General features: G+C 37.5%; 1 protein-coding gene across 2 annotated transcripts in view; it reads left to right on the forward strand.

Annotated features, from left to right (window-relative positions):
• LOC140547057 (glucosidase 2 subunit beta-like) overlaps positions 1 to 17,247 on the forward strand; it is a 325,295-nt gene that overhangs the window by 175,301 nt on the left and 132,747 nt on the right. The window lies entirely within an intron of this gene.

Raw genomic sequence — 17,247 nt, forward strand, 5'->3', positions numbered from 1 at the left:
GACGAATTCTCATCTTTAACCCTTAGGTGTCTTAGTTTTCACTGTCGATGTGAAAAAAGCATGCTGGGATTTTAGATGACTTCTTATTTTTATATTATTATTATTATTATTATTATTATTATTATTTTCTTATTATTATTATTACTACATGTATACTCATAGTTTATTTAAGCAAGCAGAGAATTGGTTTTGATTAGATTACTTCTTATTTTTATATTATTATTATTATTATTATTATTACTATTATTATTATTACTGTTATTATTATTATTTTCTTATTATTATTATTACATGTATAATCATATTTTATTTAAGCAAGCAGATAATTGTTTTTGAACATGCAGAATTAACACTGCCACAGTTTTTTTTTAAGTTGAAGAGGATTTGCTTCTGAAATGTGAAACCATAATTTTATCATGGTTTATTATTATTATTATTATTATTATTATTATTATTATTAAAGTGAGTACATATTCAGTATAGATGTATAAAAAGTATAATAGAAATGTATAGTACATATTTAGTGGAGTAAGAAATGTAATAGCAAGAATAGTATGTTTGGTATGGTAAGAAATTAGCAAGGTAAATATTCAGTGAAGCAAAGACTGGTAAAAATGTAATACAGGGAAAGTGATCAAGGAACATGTTGAGTACACATTTGATTAAAACGGTCATGCTGGGTCAGGCGTGGCAGTGAAAACAAGGAAACATTATTATTATTATTATTATTATTACTATTATACTTCATTTATAGCACATTTCATTCAGTTCAAAGAAATTAATAGATAAGTAATAAAGTTCAGTATTAATTAGCCTTAATTAGACTAATCATTATTAATCTTTACTTTTTTCAGTATTAAGTACCTTTATTGTCAATATACTTTTATACTACAATGAAATTGTTGTCTTTGTATATCCTAGCTTAAAAATCTGGGGTCAGCGCTCAAGGTCAAACATACCACAGCACCCCTGGATCAGAGAGAGTTACAAGCCTTGCTCAAGGTCCCAACAGAGGCAGTTGAATGGTCAATGATCAAAGATGCCCAGATCAATAACCCAGCACTCTAAGCAATGAGCCACCTCTGCCCAATGATAAACTCAGATAATTACAGATCGATGTAAAAATGATACAGTGGAGCTTTGCTATTTTTGACAAGGTGCAGAATCAGATTGTTAATTGGATGAAAATGCTCTTCATTATGTAAGCAACATTATCATTCTTTATGCAGTTGTGTTCAAACAATACCACAATACTGTCAGTGGAGTGTGTCACAAAACAACAGTATTAATAAAACTAGACCTCTGAGGGTTCCTGCTGAATCCCTCAGCGAACTGAGTGCTGAATAGGGACAGATTACAAAAACTCACACAGACGAACAGAAATGACTGGAGCAGTGATGATACATGAGGTTTTTCCTCAGGGGTGTGAGCCTCCCTGTGTGTGTGAGAGAGTGTGACTGCGAGTGTGAGGGGTGGGGGAGATAAATGAGAGCGAGAGAATGTTCACAGTTAAATCAGGCCCCCCTTCCCCAGTCAGTCAGAGGGGTCTTTGTTGTTTTGGTGCTGGGCTCTGCATGCAGAATCGGAGGTTCCCCCTCGTCACACAGCGGCTTTCGGAGAGCAGAGGGGGACGCGCTGTAGCCTAGCAACCACACGCACTATAGCCCAACGCAGCCAGCTGAGGAAAAACTGCAGCAGCAGCCAAGCAGCCCAAACACACTGCAGAAGCTGATGAAACCTACAGCCACTCTCTGAATAATGAGGACAGGACACCGGAGCTGTGGAAGCTCTCAGAGCTGTAGCTGAATGAACCAGCACGGCTCTTTTTTGATTTGCACTGGAGCTACTGGGCTAGTAACATTACAAGTAACGGAAGCATACATTCACCCCATCAATCAGCATTGTGCTAACTGCATGAATAGGTCACACACTCGCTTCCTGTGTAATCTGATAGACCTCACTGTCTTATTATCCGTTACAATAAAATCTGCAGTTTTTAGCTACAGTTACAAATGCAAGCATGTCTTAACTGCAGTGGAGGCATTTTCCTTTATGTTAAGCATATAAAAATAATAATAATAGTTTTCTAATTCACTTTGGTGCAGTTCAATAATGTATTTCCATATTTGTCACTGTACTATGTACAGTGAAATGTGTCCTCTGCATATTTTCACCCATCTGTGAACACACACACACCCAAGGGCCCAGCAGTGGCAGACAGCGAACCTACAACCCTGTCATCACTGGAGCTCTAACCGCTGAGCCTCCACTGCCCCTTTAAAATGTGGATTAAAATATAGAAAGCTAGAAATTGTATAATGAAAATGTGATTAGGTAAATATTCAGTAAAGCAAACTTTAAATGTAGTAAATGTTCAGAACTGTAAAATTGAGCATATGCAGTATAGTAAAAAATGGAGATTAATATTCAGTAAAGCAAAATTTAAATGAAGTAAATGTTCAGAACTGTAAAATTGAGCATATGCAGTATAGTAAAAAATGGAGATTAATATTCAGTAAAGCAAAATTTAAATGAAGTAAATGTTCAGAACTGTAAAATTGAGTACATATTCAGTATAGTAAGAAAATGGAGATTAATATTCAGTGAAGCAAAATTTAAATGAAGTAAATGTTCAGAACTTTAAAATTGAGCCTATTCAGTATAGTAAAAAATGGAGATTAATATTCAGTAAAGCAAAATTTAAATGAAGTAAATGTTCAGAACTGTAAAATTGAGCCTATTCAGTATAGTAAAAAATGGAGATTAATATTCAGTAAAGCAAAATTTAAATGAAGTAAATGTTCAGAACTTTAAAATTGAGCCTATTCAGTATAGTAAAAATGGAGATTAATATTCAGTAATGCAAACATTTAATATATTCATTAAATTTTTTTCATTATTTCACAATTAAATATTTAATTCAATATTTCATTCATGGTAAAAAAGATTGAGGTAAATATTCAGTATAGCAAAATTTTGTATAGCAAATATTCAGTAGAGTAAAAAAATAGCAAGAATAGTATATTTAGTATGGTAAGAAATTAGCAAGGTAAATATTCAGTAAAGCAAAGACTGGTAAAAAAAATCAGCATAGTGAAAATGTAATATAGTGATATATAGTATAGGAAAAGTGATCATACTAAGGTACATACTAAACTGAATATAGTACATATTTATGGAGGTAAAAAGATTAAGTGTAGTAAATGTTATAGCAGTTAGAGTAAACAGTAATATTAAATGAAATATTCAGTATGGCTATTAAATTAAATGAAGTCCACTATGATAAAAACGTGTGCTCTACGCATCTTCAGAATGTCACAGAGTTGCACTGCGATGCACTAAAAAATGAAGCGGCCAGGAGTGGACTGAGTGGACTGTACTGTACGCTTACCCTTAAAGCCAGTGGGAATCAGACAGCAGCAGAGTGAGTGAGAGGCTGGAACAGTGAGAGTGACACTGAAAGACTCAGGCTTGAAGCTGGACACATTCTGACACTTATTCCCACGTGTATAAGAGTGGACTCAGGGTTTGTGTATAAACCTGCCTCCTTCCTCACACACAGCGCTGCTGAGATGTCCAGCACTGCTGTGATTTTCACTCCGGGGTCATTCACCTCAGACAGAAGCAGGGAATTAGTTTTTCATGATGGACAAATGATTAAAATAACTGTGTAGTTATTAAATATTAAAATTCAAATCTGTGGTAACAGGGTGAGTGCTTCCATACATGGTGAGCCACATCCATCATTCTCCAACAAACACCACTGGTCTCTAACATTCTCTGTTAAACAGCAAACATTTCCATCAAACACCACCTTTCTTTACCAAACATTTTCCACCAAACTCTGTCATTCTCTGTCAAAAACTCTCATTCTTTACCAAACAGTCTTTAACAAAGACTATCTTTCTCCACCAGACACCACCTTTCTCCACCAAACACTACCATTCTCCACCAAACACCATCATTATCCACAAAACATCACCTTTCTCTATCAAACACCATCATTATCCACCAAACACCATCATTATCCACCAAACACCACCTTTCTCAACCAAACCCTATAGTTCTCCACCAAACACCATCATTCTGTATCAAACACTTTCATTTCCCATCGCACACCATCTTTCTTAGCAAACACCATCATTTTCCACCAAACACCATCATTCTTTTCAACATTCTTTAACAAAGACTATCATTCTACACCAAACACCACCTTTCTCTATCAGACATCATCTTCCCCTATCAAACACCACCATTAGCCACCAAACACCACCTTTCTCTATCACACATAATCTTTCCCTATCAAACACCACCTTTCTCCACCAATCACCACCTTTCTCAGCAAACACCATCACCTTCCACCAAACACCATACTTATTTACCAAACACGATCTTTCTCTATCAAACACCATCATTCTCCAACAAACACCACCTTTCTTAGCAAACACAAGCATTCTCCACCAAACACTATCATTCTCCACCAAACATCATCATTCTGCACCAAACACCACCTTTTTCTATCAAACACAATCTTTCTCTATCAAACACCACCTTTCTTTATGAAACACCTTCTTTCTCTGTCAAACACCAAATATCTATCTTTCTCTATTAAACTCCAGCATTCTTTACTGTCAGTCTCCTTCAAACACCATCATTCTGTATCAAACACCATCATTCTCCATCACACCATCTTTCTTATTAAACATTATCATTCTACGCGAAGCATCAGTTATTTTGTGATCTTGTGATGTGGGTAGACTGAAATCTTAGGAGTTAAGGAGAGTGTAGTTGAGGAGGACATTGTAGAGACGTTCTGGGTCTGTCCTTGTTTGTAGTAAAGAGAGTCAGATTCTCATTCAGAGGCTTGTGTACAGAGTCAGCACTCAGCAGAGCTCTGTAACTGCTCCTAATCCTGCCTCTGTGGTCACTACCATTAGGCAGGCTTAAAAAAGGCCTCACGAATGGCTTGGAAACAACACCTTTCATGTATTCATATCAAAGGCAATCACGTCCGTAATTGTTTTGATAGGACTTTGAAAAGCTTCCCCCCTTTAATTCATCCCTGTTTCTCTCTCTCGCCGCGCTGAGGGGGGGTGGTGGTGGACGGATCTTAGGGAGTAAGTGCATAATTGCACGTTTAAGTGTTTCTGCTTAATGGGCTCGTTTTCACATTGTCAAGGGCATTCTAGCTGAAGTGCCATCAGAGGAGGCCCTCTTACCTTTACATACACTCATACACACACTCTTATATGATGGATTTTGTGCCCTGTGTTGAGGTGGTGAGAGGCGAGAGAATTATTTTTATGCCAGCAGAACCGCATGATGTGGAACATTTGCTTTAGCAGGTTAGCCCACCCTGCAATTTCGCTCAGTCGCTACCATTACTGAGGGGCAGGACCCAAACACGAGGCCGTGGCAAACGTGTGAATAAGGGTTATGTGACTCTGTGAACCATGCACGCTTCGTGTGTCGTTGGTATGGCGACCGCTAAGGCAGTCTGGTCTACCTCCTCCCTCCAACAGACATTAATTAGCATTAAGTGCTTCATGGACCTCTGATATCTCACTGCTGTATAATACTAAAAATAGCAGGTCCGAAAATGCCAGCATTTGCCAGTTAGGGGCCAGTTAGCAGCTGGATCACCATTACTGGACTGTCCTTGCTTTCATTATCTGTAGATGTAAAGGCATTTTTGGATATAGTATGAGTTAAGCATTCTCAGGAAATGAGGATGAAGATTGGTCTTCAGATTTTCAGAGCCCACGTTAGGGATCTGTGGCTCCCTTCGTTTTTAGTTTCAGAGAGTTTAAGTCTTGAATTCTAATGACTTTTTGTTTGCGATGGCAAGGATATTAGATCTGTAAGATGAATATCAGAATGAAGCCAGTATCAGCAGAAAATGCTGAATGAGATATCAGAGAGAGAAAGGAATGTGGTTTGATCTGATCTGATCCTCTAACAGATCTATCCTGAAACAGCACACACTCACTGTGTGATGTGAAGATGTTGGCTGTGGGGTTGTAGACGGATTGAGTAGTTTGAACATGATTGCCTACATCACATTTGACATATTTCGGATGTCAGGATTGTATATAGATTCACTGTGGCCTGATTCCATCAACACTATTTACTTAAATATGTCCCCAGAGAATGATGGTTAAATGGAGAATGATGGGGTTTGATGGAGAGTGATGGTTTTGAAGGGAAATTTTGGTGTTTGGCAGATAATGACAATGTTTGGTGGAGACTGATGGTGTTTGGTGGAGAATTATTTTTGTTGATGGAGATTGATGGTGTTTAGTGGTGTTTGGTGGAGGATGATGGTGTTTGGTGGAGGATTATTGGGTTTGATGGAGAATGATGGTGTTTGATGGAGGATTATTGTGGTTTGATGGAGAATTATGGTGTTTGGTGGAGGATTATTGGGTTTGATAAAGAATGATGGTGTTTGGTGAAGAACAACTGGGTTTGATAGAGAATGATGGTGTTTGGTGGTGAATTATTGTGGTTTGATGGAGAATGATGGTGTTTGGTGGAAAATTATTGGGTTTGATAGAGAATGATGGTGTTTGATGGAGGATTATTGTGGTTTGATGGAGAATGATGGTGTTTAATGGAGGATTATTGTGGTTTGATAGAGAATGATGGTGTTTGATGGAGGATTATTGTGGTTTGATGGAGAATGATGGTGTTTGGTGGAAAAATTATTGGGTTTGATTAAGAATGATGGTGTTTGATGGAAAATTATTGGGTTTGATAGAGAATGATGGTGTTTGGTGGAGAACTACTGGGTTTGATAGAGAATGATGGTGTTTGGTGGAGAACTACTGGGTTTGATAGAGAATGATGGTGTTTGGTGGAGAATTATTGTGGTTTGATGGAGAATGATGGTGTTTGATGGAGGAATGTTGTGGTTTAATAGAGAATGATGGTGTTTAGTGGGAATTATTGGGTTTGATAGAGGTATGATGGTGTTTAGTGGGATTTATTGAGTTTGATAGAGAATTATGGTTTTGGTGGAGAACTGCTGGGTTTGATAGAGAATTATGGTGCTTGATGGAGAATTATTGTGGTTTAATAGAGAATGATGGTGTTTAGTGGAAATTATTGTGGTTTTAAAGAGAATGATGGTTTTGGTGGAAAATGATGGTGTTTGGTAAAGAATGATGGTCCTAGAGTATTACCAGTGGAGAATGACAAGAATATTTGGTAAGGAATTATATTTATGGTGGAGAATAATGGTGTTTGGTGGAGAATGATGGAGTCCGGTGGAGAATGACATTGTTTGGTAAGGAATTAAATTTATTCTCTATCAAACCCAATAATTCCCACCAAACACTATCCTTCTCTATCAAACCCAGTATTATTGTGTTTGGTTACGAATGCCTGTGTGTGATAGAAAATTATATGCCTGTGTGTTGATGGAAAATGATTATTAAAATGATGGATTAAAAGCACATCATAAACTGTAAACAGGGATTCTCATCATACAGCAGTGTATCATACGCTGTCACATATTGGTAGTTGTTGCTGTTTAAACCAAGCAACTAAGGATTTGTGTTGTAGCTGCTGCAAATTTCAGCAGTGGTCACTGGCACTACTTTCAAGAGGACTGTTTGAACATGAGAATTGTGAAGACTGGTGGGAAAGAGAAGTATGTGGTTTCACTGATACAGAATACCTGTCATTCTTTCATGTACAACACCGGCCTTTCAGAGTAATTAGTGGAAAGCGCGGCGCTTGCGTACTTATGCATTCCATTTGCCCTTCAGTCGAATGAGAACTAGATTCGTCTTTCATCACATTGACTGAATTTGACTGAATGTGGTCAAAGTGATATGATCATAATAGAAACAGAGGGAATCCTGGGTGCATTCAAGCCCAGCTTGTCACATGTCCAAGTGAAATTAAATGTGATTCGAAAACCAGAAACACATGATTGCAGTGTTGATGTGCAGTGTAAACAGCCTCCTAGATGCTCGTCTTAAGCAACCTTCTCCCTTTTTAGTGTGGCTGGTTTTAAGGAGCAAATATCATATAGCTATTGGCTGATTTTCAAGATTACAATATCAGAATCAGTATTGAAAGAGCAAAAGTGGTGGCGTCTTATTTAGTATCAAAGGAACTAAATGCTGACAAGAACCTAGTGTGTCCAACATCCAGCAATATTACAGTCTCATCAGTCTTTACAATCCACACAGGAACGCTTTTTTGAGGTAACTTTGAACAGAGCATTAGGAGCTGTCTGACAACCAATTAGACGACCACTACATGACCACAGAGAGTCTCATATGACATTGTTGTCAGGGGGATTAGCTATGCATAAGTGATCAAAGCAAGAGATCTAACCCAAATAAAGTGCCAATCAAGTGTACTGACTTTGATATTTCCACATAATGGGGTTTCCTCTGTTGATCAAACTTCCATTTGCTGGCGAGCTTCATGCAGCTGGTTGTAATTTCAAAAAAGAAAAGAAAATGTGTGTAAACAAGAGACATATTGATGCATTTTGAGCTTAAGAGAGCACCAAGTGAGAGAAATAAATATTTGGACGAGGTGAACAAGGTGGTGACAGGCAGGATTATGGTTGTCAAAAATGTCTGGAATGTTTTTTTTTTAATTTTCACATTTAAACTACCTTTAGGTAGGTTCAGCTATCTATCTGTAGGCCATTCTAACTCAATTAAAAGAGCAGAAACTGTACTATAGTAAAAGTATGAGTACAATATCACAATCTAACTCAATTAAAAGAGGAGTAAGTGTACTATAGTGAAAGTATGAGTACTGTATTACAATCTAACTCAAATAAAAGAGCAGACACTGTACTATAGTGAAGGTATGAGTACTGTATCACAATATAACTCAATTAAAAGAGCAGAAACTGTACTATAGTAAAAGTATGAGAACTGTAACACATCTAACTCAATTAAAAGAGCAAATTGTACTATAGTGAAAGTATGAGTACTGTATCACAATCTAACTCAATTAAAAGAGCAGACACTGTACTATAGTGAATGTATGAGTACTGTATCACAATCTAACTCAATTAAAAGACCAGAAAGTGTACTATAGTGAAAGTATGAGTACTGTATCACAATCTAACTCAATTAAAAGAGCAGACACTGTACTATAGTGAATGTATGAGTACTGTATCACAATCTAACTCAATTAAAAGAGCAGAAAGTGTACTATAGTGAACGTATGAGTACTGTATCACAATCTAACTCAATTAAAAGAGCAGAAAGTGTACTATAGTGAACGAATGAGTACTGTATCACAATATAACTCAATTAAAAGAGCAGACGCTGTACTATAGTGAAAGTATGAGTACTGTCACAATCTAACATGAGTACTGTATCACAATCTAACTCAATTAAAAGAGCAGACACTGTACTATAGTAAAAGTATGAGCACTGTATCACAATATAACTCAATTAAAAGAGCAGAAACTGTACTATAGTAAAAGTATGAGAACTGTAACACATCTAACTCAATTAAAAGAGCAGACACTGTACTACAGTGAAAGTATGAGTACTGTATCACAATATAACTCAATTAAAAGACCAGGAAGTGTATTATAGTGAAAGTATGAGCACTGTATTACAATCTAACTCAAATAAAAGAGCAGACACTGTACTATAGTGAATGTATGAGTACTGTATCACAATCTAACTCAATTAAAAGACCAGAAAGTGTACTATAGTGAAAGTATGAGTACTGTATCACAATCTAACTCAATTAAAAGAGCAGACACTGTACTATAGTGAATGTATGAGTACTGTATCACAATCTAACTCAATTAAAAGAGCAGAAAGTGTACTATAGTGAACGTATGAGTACTGTATCACAATCTAACTCAATTAAAAGAGCAGAAACTGTACTATAGTGAAAGTATGAGTACTGTATCACAATCTAACTCAATTAAAAGAGCAGAAACTGTACTATAGTGAAAGCATGAGTACTGTATCACAATATAACTCAATTAAAAGAGCAGACACTGTACTACAGTGAAAGCATGAGTACTGTATCACAATATAACTCAATTAAAAGAGCAGAAACTAAACTATAGTGAAAGTGTATGTTTTGTAACACAATCTTACTTAACTACACTGTACATAAATTAGTTTAATATGTAGGAGGTAGAAGTATGTCAAATGAGATGCTACACATGGAGCCATAGACCACAGAATATGTTTTTGATATATGAAGGCCTGGCATTATTTTGCTGGCACTGCAAAAACTGGGTACATTTAACAAGGATCCTGTGAAATGAAATTGGTGCAGAATTAAACCAATCATAAATAATAGACGTCAAATATCATTTCTTTTTAATGCCTTCACTGGTTATCTCTTTGTTCATGCAACAAGTCTAATAACCAGGATATATAATTGGGATGGATTTATAATTCCATAATGCAATTATAAACTAGTGAATATTATTCAACCAACATTAAAAAGGACAAGCACAGATCCACTAAATAAACATTTCTTTTTGGAGAATAACTGGGAGGTGAAGTGTGTAGAGTAAATATTAAAATGACTAATGTAATGCATTAGTAACAGATGGGTGAATGGGGGGTGGATCTGTGTTAGCACTATAACATAATATCATGCCCTGTGGGTGAACTTGCCTGCAGTGGGTGGATGTGGAAGATTGTGGTGTACAGTATGACCTTATTACCTCAGACCTTTCCATTTATGCCTGAAATGACTGACACCTACATCTCCTGAGGAAAATACTGAGATTAGTGAGAAGAAATTGTGTCACACATACACACACATACCCAAGGTAGGAGGTAATGTAAATGTACAAGGTTATCTGAACTGACCTTAGTGTTGGTATTTTTATCTGGAATTTGAATAAGGCACATGTTTGGAACTTATGAAATTAAATTAATAAATACACACAGGGTAAATATTTTATCCTGTGATTTTAATATAGGCACAGCTAAGCAGAGCTGTTTATGGTACATATGGAAATCAAATGCGATACATTTATACAGTGTGAATTTGTGACTCATCATTCTGTAGATCAGCTGGTAGTGTATTAACCTACACACCTAAAACACAACAGTATATCATTAAATTGGCTTAAAACACCTAAAATGAAAAAGTACAAATGTAAACATTAATAACTAATTTAAAAATAGAACAGTCAATCAACATAAAATACAAATATAAATCAGTAAATCATCCTATAACACAAAAATAAATGCTGGAAATCTTCATAAAACACAAAATAACTCACCAAATCAGCTTATAACACAAAAATAAATCAGTTAATCAACATAAATTGCAAATACACATCGGTAAATCAGCCTAAAACACAAAACATAAATTATGTAAATCATCTTAAAACACAATAAAAAATCACTAAATCAACTTATAACACAAACATAAGTCACTAAATCAACATAAAATGCCATTACAAATCAGAAAATCAACCTAAAACAAAATTAGTAAATAATATTACTACATCAGCCTTTATGCTTGCAGCATGCTATAATCAAATGCTCTGTTCTTATGTTAATATAGTTCTTGTTTGAATATTCAATTACTATTAGTTTAACAGTGTGGATATATCAGTAGTCATTTTAATAACCAAATAACATACTTTTTTAATGACTTGTTGTTTAGTCATAAAGACCTGTGAAAACTGCTACAAATGAAGAGCAATTCTTATAACTCGCCAGTAAAGCAATATCTTTTTCTTCTGCAGTTTATCAAGCATGTTTATGTGAAATTAAACATGCACTGGGATTTTTTCACGGCTCATGGAATTCATTCTAATGCTAAAGTCTTCTAATAATATCTCCCTGATATAATAAATGAGTAAACTTTTCCCAGTTAAGAGTGAAAGTGTCTGAAAGTGTCTTTCAGTAAAGTGTGTGATAATTCATGAGGGCCTGGACAACCTAGAGTTTATCAGCTAAAGTTTGTTCTAGTGTTCCCTGAAGATCAAAATTGAGAGATTCTCTCTCTCTCCCTTCTTCTCTCACTCTGTCTGTCTATCTCTCTCTTTCCCTCTCTCTCTCTCTCTCTCTCTCTCTCTCTCTCTCTCTCTCTCTCTCTCTCTCTCTCTCTCTCTCTCATTCATGTTTTAAATTTAGTCTCTCCTCAGCACCGCTGCAGAGTTTGTGCGTCCTGCGGGACTCGTCTAAATGATAATGTCTTTTTCGTGCTGTCAGGCTGATGCGCCTGGTGTTCGGGGCTGATTCAGCTGAGGCAGCGGTCTGAGATTAGCACCGGATTATTCTGGAATTATCGTCCAAGGCGTCAGGATTAGGCCCGTGATGGAGCTTCTGGCCAGCACATACTTTAAAGGGGAAAAAAAAAACAGATGAGCTTAAATCAGCTAAAACCATTATCATAATAACACAACGCTAATCAGCTTTTTAGAAAGCTAATTAGTTCTAATAAGGATTAGATTTTAACATCAATTAAACAATGTGCGTATTTTAGGCACGGTTCAAAATGCTAATTTCATTCGTAGAAATGTTTTGGCTTCGCTTAAGGTGATTGACAGCGAATGGGCGAGCGATGGGTTGAGTCTCATCAGCGACTGACCTGCAGATTGTAGATAAGCTGAGGGTTCATCCATTAAAAAGTCGAACAGACTTGGGGAAAAGCTAAATCCTTCTTTTAATTAGCAAATGGAAAATATGTAAAACTTCCAGCTCATAATAACAGAAAAAAAATCCTCCTTCTTATCGTTCTGCCAGGACTTAGTGCTGCATTTCACATTCAGAAGGGCCCATCTTCATTTCTTCTCCAAATGAAAATCTATTTGCATACTCCAGAGTAATTAATTTTTTTTTTTTCCGGATGTTCTTTTTAGCCGTTCTCCTCGTGTTTTTCCTCCCTCTCTCTGTGCTGGAAAACGGCTGTTGTAGCAAATGAGTTTGCTTTTAAGATGTAGTTGCGGAGCTGAGTGAGGGGAATGCTAATTGGAGGAGCTGCTCCCTCCATCAATCAGCCGTTACAGCATACATTAAAACACGCATTAAAATCAGGCATTAAACCAGCATGCCCTGCTGAGTCCTACATACACACACACACCCCTCTCACTGTGTTAGCACTAAGGCATATACTATCCACACACACACACACACACACACACACACACACACACACACACACATATACACACACAGGCCCACATCATACAGAAATACGTAGCTTAGCCCGTGTGGCACAGCGAGGAACCACAGTTCATAAGTTTAACATCCATATTCAGATCAGACCACCATGACAGAGGCCAGGATTCCAACACTGCTGCTGTAGAATGGCTATAGTAGTGGTCATTTGGACGGCTGAATTTTTGGAATGAGGATTTATAGAAGAACACAATAAAATAGACAAATAAATGCACGTCATTTATTTATTTACTGTTAAAATGACAAAATGGCAAATGACCTGCGACCAGGGTCCTCATAGTCAGCTTGTGTAATTCTGACCTTCAGTATACAGTTTACACACACCGTAGTGGGTCATCTGTCACCAGTAGCTCGAGTTTTGTACCTGCAGTGTGTGTGTTCACTTGGCACTGCTTTCTTTTGCTTGTGATCGGGTGTTGCTCTTGTCTGGGACAGCAGAGGGCCAGTCTCCTCGTTTTCATATGATTTGCATAAAGGTACATTAAGAGTTGTTGGCTAATTCTTTCTAATTACGAAATCTTGTCATTGGTATCGGTTGTCTGATTCTGAGTTTTTTTTTCTCACTGCAGGGTCGAATGATTCTGAGCACAGATGGTAACCGTTCCGGTGGCTTTTCCGCACAGACACGGTTCAGCTTGAGATGCTTACAAACCGGGCTGAGCCTGATTTTCTCAGCAAAGTTAACATACCATACTTAGGGCCACAGTAACGATCTTTGGAAGGGCATAATGACATAGGGATCTGCTGATTGGCTCTATATTTGCATCGCCTTTGTGCCTCAAATCCTTTCTTTATCTTTATATTTCTAGTACAGAAAATAGTGGAGACGATATCTAATACTGACGCACTGGAATAGCGTCAAATCCCTCAATAATGTAAAGGGTCCAAATGACCGCCATTGGCTTTTTTAAGTAGAAATTCTTTTTTTTCTTTGTAATAATATTCTCATAACAGTGTTCGACAACAATATGTACTTATACAGTACAGTTCAGAAATCGCTTGACATGGAGGACTTATTTTATCAAAGCTTTTACATCTTACAAAATCTAAATGATCGTAGTGAACATGTTGGCCATTTTAGTGTTACAATGAGGATTTAAAATACACAGCTTTTAGAAGTTTTATATCCTTGTTCACAGCTTAAAAAACACCAATGGAAACTTCCTGAAAGTTTATCATTACTACTGTAATGCTGGTTGTTGTAGTGTAGTGGGTTAGAGCACTGTCTCCTTGTGGCAGACTAGGGTTCAATTCCCCAGCCGGACAAACCCACTGCACTATACCAATAAAAGTCCATGAGCAAGACTCATAACTCTGCACTCACCTCTGGATACAAGTGTCAAATGCCATAAATGTAAATGTGAAGTTTAAAATCACTGCTTAACAATTGTTTCACATATTTTTACTTGTTTATTATTGCTTGTAATAACAACCATTAAAAAGTCCACAAGATCATTTGAACAGTATAGACTGCATAAATTATTATTGAATAAAACAACAATTGGCAATGTTCTCTGTCTGAGTCACCCTTAGGTTTGTGAAAGTTTTCATATATCAAATATTTATTACTATATTTGTTTATTTATATTTTATACTGATTTCTGTTCTCACCAGTTGAGAATGAATAGCGCTCTGAGGCCTGAGTCACTTTGGAGGGGGGGGGTGGTGACAGACAGCAATCTCTTTCTCTGACGCAAGAAACGAGGGATGGAAGGATAAAGGCTAATCAGGCAGAGAGACAGAGAACGGAAAGGATGAAGGCTGCGAATGGGTGGTCGCTCTTTCCACCCTGGTGGGTGATTCACCTCCATTTGACCTGTTCACATGACTGAAATAAAGCATGAAGAGCAATCACCATAGAGAGAGAGAGAGAGAGTTAGTTAAAATTCTTAGAGACTATTTTAACCAATAAAAAATATTATGCCAAAAAATGAATGATATCATAAATTTTTTTTTAAAAAATGACCATATGGCCATAGCCAGGATATGTTTGGTGTCTTCTTCGGTTACATACCTTAAACTCAAGCTACAGGAATGTTTGTTTTTTTCAAACTGAGATTAACACAGGTATGGCCTGGTCAGCAGAATGCTTCGGGTCCTTTAGACTGCACTGTAAACTCAGTGAAGGCAGTCTGGGACGCTTGGTCTGGGAGAAAGGGGCGGGTCTGCCGAATGGGCACAGGCTCTGGTTGCAGATTCGACAAAATAGTGGGCGATTTTGGCCTGATTTTTATAGAACGAATGGCAATGGGACCATTGGCAATATTTAATGCATTTGCTTGTACGGTTCCTGACACTGTATGACACACTGTTACCCGCTTAAGCGAGCAAACCGCGTAGACTTTATCGAATACACACCTCCTCATTATGTACAGGCAGATTACAGTTCTAAAAATATTGGCATTAATCCAGTATTGTATCACTTGAACGTACGTCAGTCAGGCAGCATGTTGGTTTTCTCGATTATTATCAAGAGGTAAAAATGAAGTGTTCTATAAAGCTTCCCCGCAGAGTCCGTCCCCTGCTGCCTTTTTTTTTTCCCTCCGTCACTTGCACACATTTTTACTTACTTTTCCAACTCTCTGCTGTGGAGAGATTTAATTAGCCGGCTCCAGCGAGAGGAAATGCTTCGTCTGGGATCGAGTTCAGTGGTTCTGCGGCCCCTCTGACAAAATTAACTCAGACAAACGATAATTAATATTTTCACCCTGCGGTGGCAGAGGAGCGCTAACACCCAGCGCTAACAGGCAATCGCAGGACGAACCGCCGCTTGTTGTTGCCCCACTCAGATGGATCAAATTAACTCGGCTGTTGCAAAACCTTTAACACCCCCCTGCGCTCAGCCTTTGCTAATGTGTTGCTTCAGTGGTTTGTGGGTACGTGAACCATGCGCATCCTCTCACCAAGCCTGCTGTAAGACTTAACCTTAAACCTTAGCAGAAGGCCGTGCTAATGTTAGCAGAAGGCGTCACGCTGGACAGAAAGACTGGAAATGGCGACCTTACGCTTACGCTAATACTATTCTTCGGTGTTTTGTCCTAGAAATGAGAGTCAAGGGCAGAACACAGTCGCAGTGGTTAAGCTGTTTATTGTCATTGTTAAATCCATTGTTAAAGCCACAGCTTGTCAAATATAGAAAGTGTGTGTGTGTGTATGAGCCTTCCATTGGGGGCAGATTTGGAGGTCATGGTTGAGTGAGTATAATGAGTTCGCTTAGTGTGTGTGTGTGTGTGTGTGTGTGTGTGTGTGTGTGTATTTAGCTCTTTATAGGGACCAGGTTCTGGATTCACAAAAACTTTCTTAGAAACTTTGGTAGTTCATAAAGTGTCCTTAAATGTCACTCTTAGGAACTTCTGTATAGATAAAAAAATCTTAAAAAAATATTATATAAGCTATAGGTTATTTGGCGTGTAGCCAATCAATAAAATGTTATGTTGTATAGCTTAAGACCAAAACAGTTTCTAGAGAGAAAAAAAATCCTACTGCTGGTAGTATTACTGGATATTTCATGAGTTACTCAGAACTTCAGGAAAAGAACACCTCTCCAACTGTTAAGCACATGGGCAGGACAGTAATGCTTTGGGCTTGTGTTGCAGCCAGTGGTACAAGGAACATTTCACTGGTAGAGGCAAGAATGGATTGTTTTAAACACCAGCAAATTCTGAGAGCAAACCTCACACTTTTGTGTGTATATATACAGTCATATCAGAACATTATGACCATCCCTGGTTTGGAATGAACTTGGTCCATTATATCAGCTCCACTGACCATATGGGAGCACTCTGTATTTGTGTAATTTTAGACTGTAGTCCATCTGTTTCTCTGTATTCATTGTTGGACTCCGTTCACTCTGTTCCTCAATGGTTAGGACCCCACAGGACCACCACAGAGAAGGTATTATTTGGGTGGTGGGTCATTCCCAGCACTGTCAGTGGCACTAGTAGTTAGTAGAAGGGCTGGGGGATGACCAACACTACCTATGTAGCAACAGATGAGTCTCTGTCTCTAACTTTACATCTACAAGGTGGACCAACTAAGTATGAGTGTCTAATTGAGTGGATTGTAAATGGACACTCCAGCACAGCACATG

This window comes from Salminus brasiliensis, chromosome 24 (assembly GCF_030463535.1).
Source record: "Salminus brasiliensis chromosome 24, fSalBra1.hap2, whole genome shotgun sequence".
NCBI classification, from domain to species: Eukaryota; Metazoa; Chordata; class Actinopteri; order Characiformes; family Bryconidae; genus Salminus; species Salminus brasiliensis.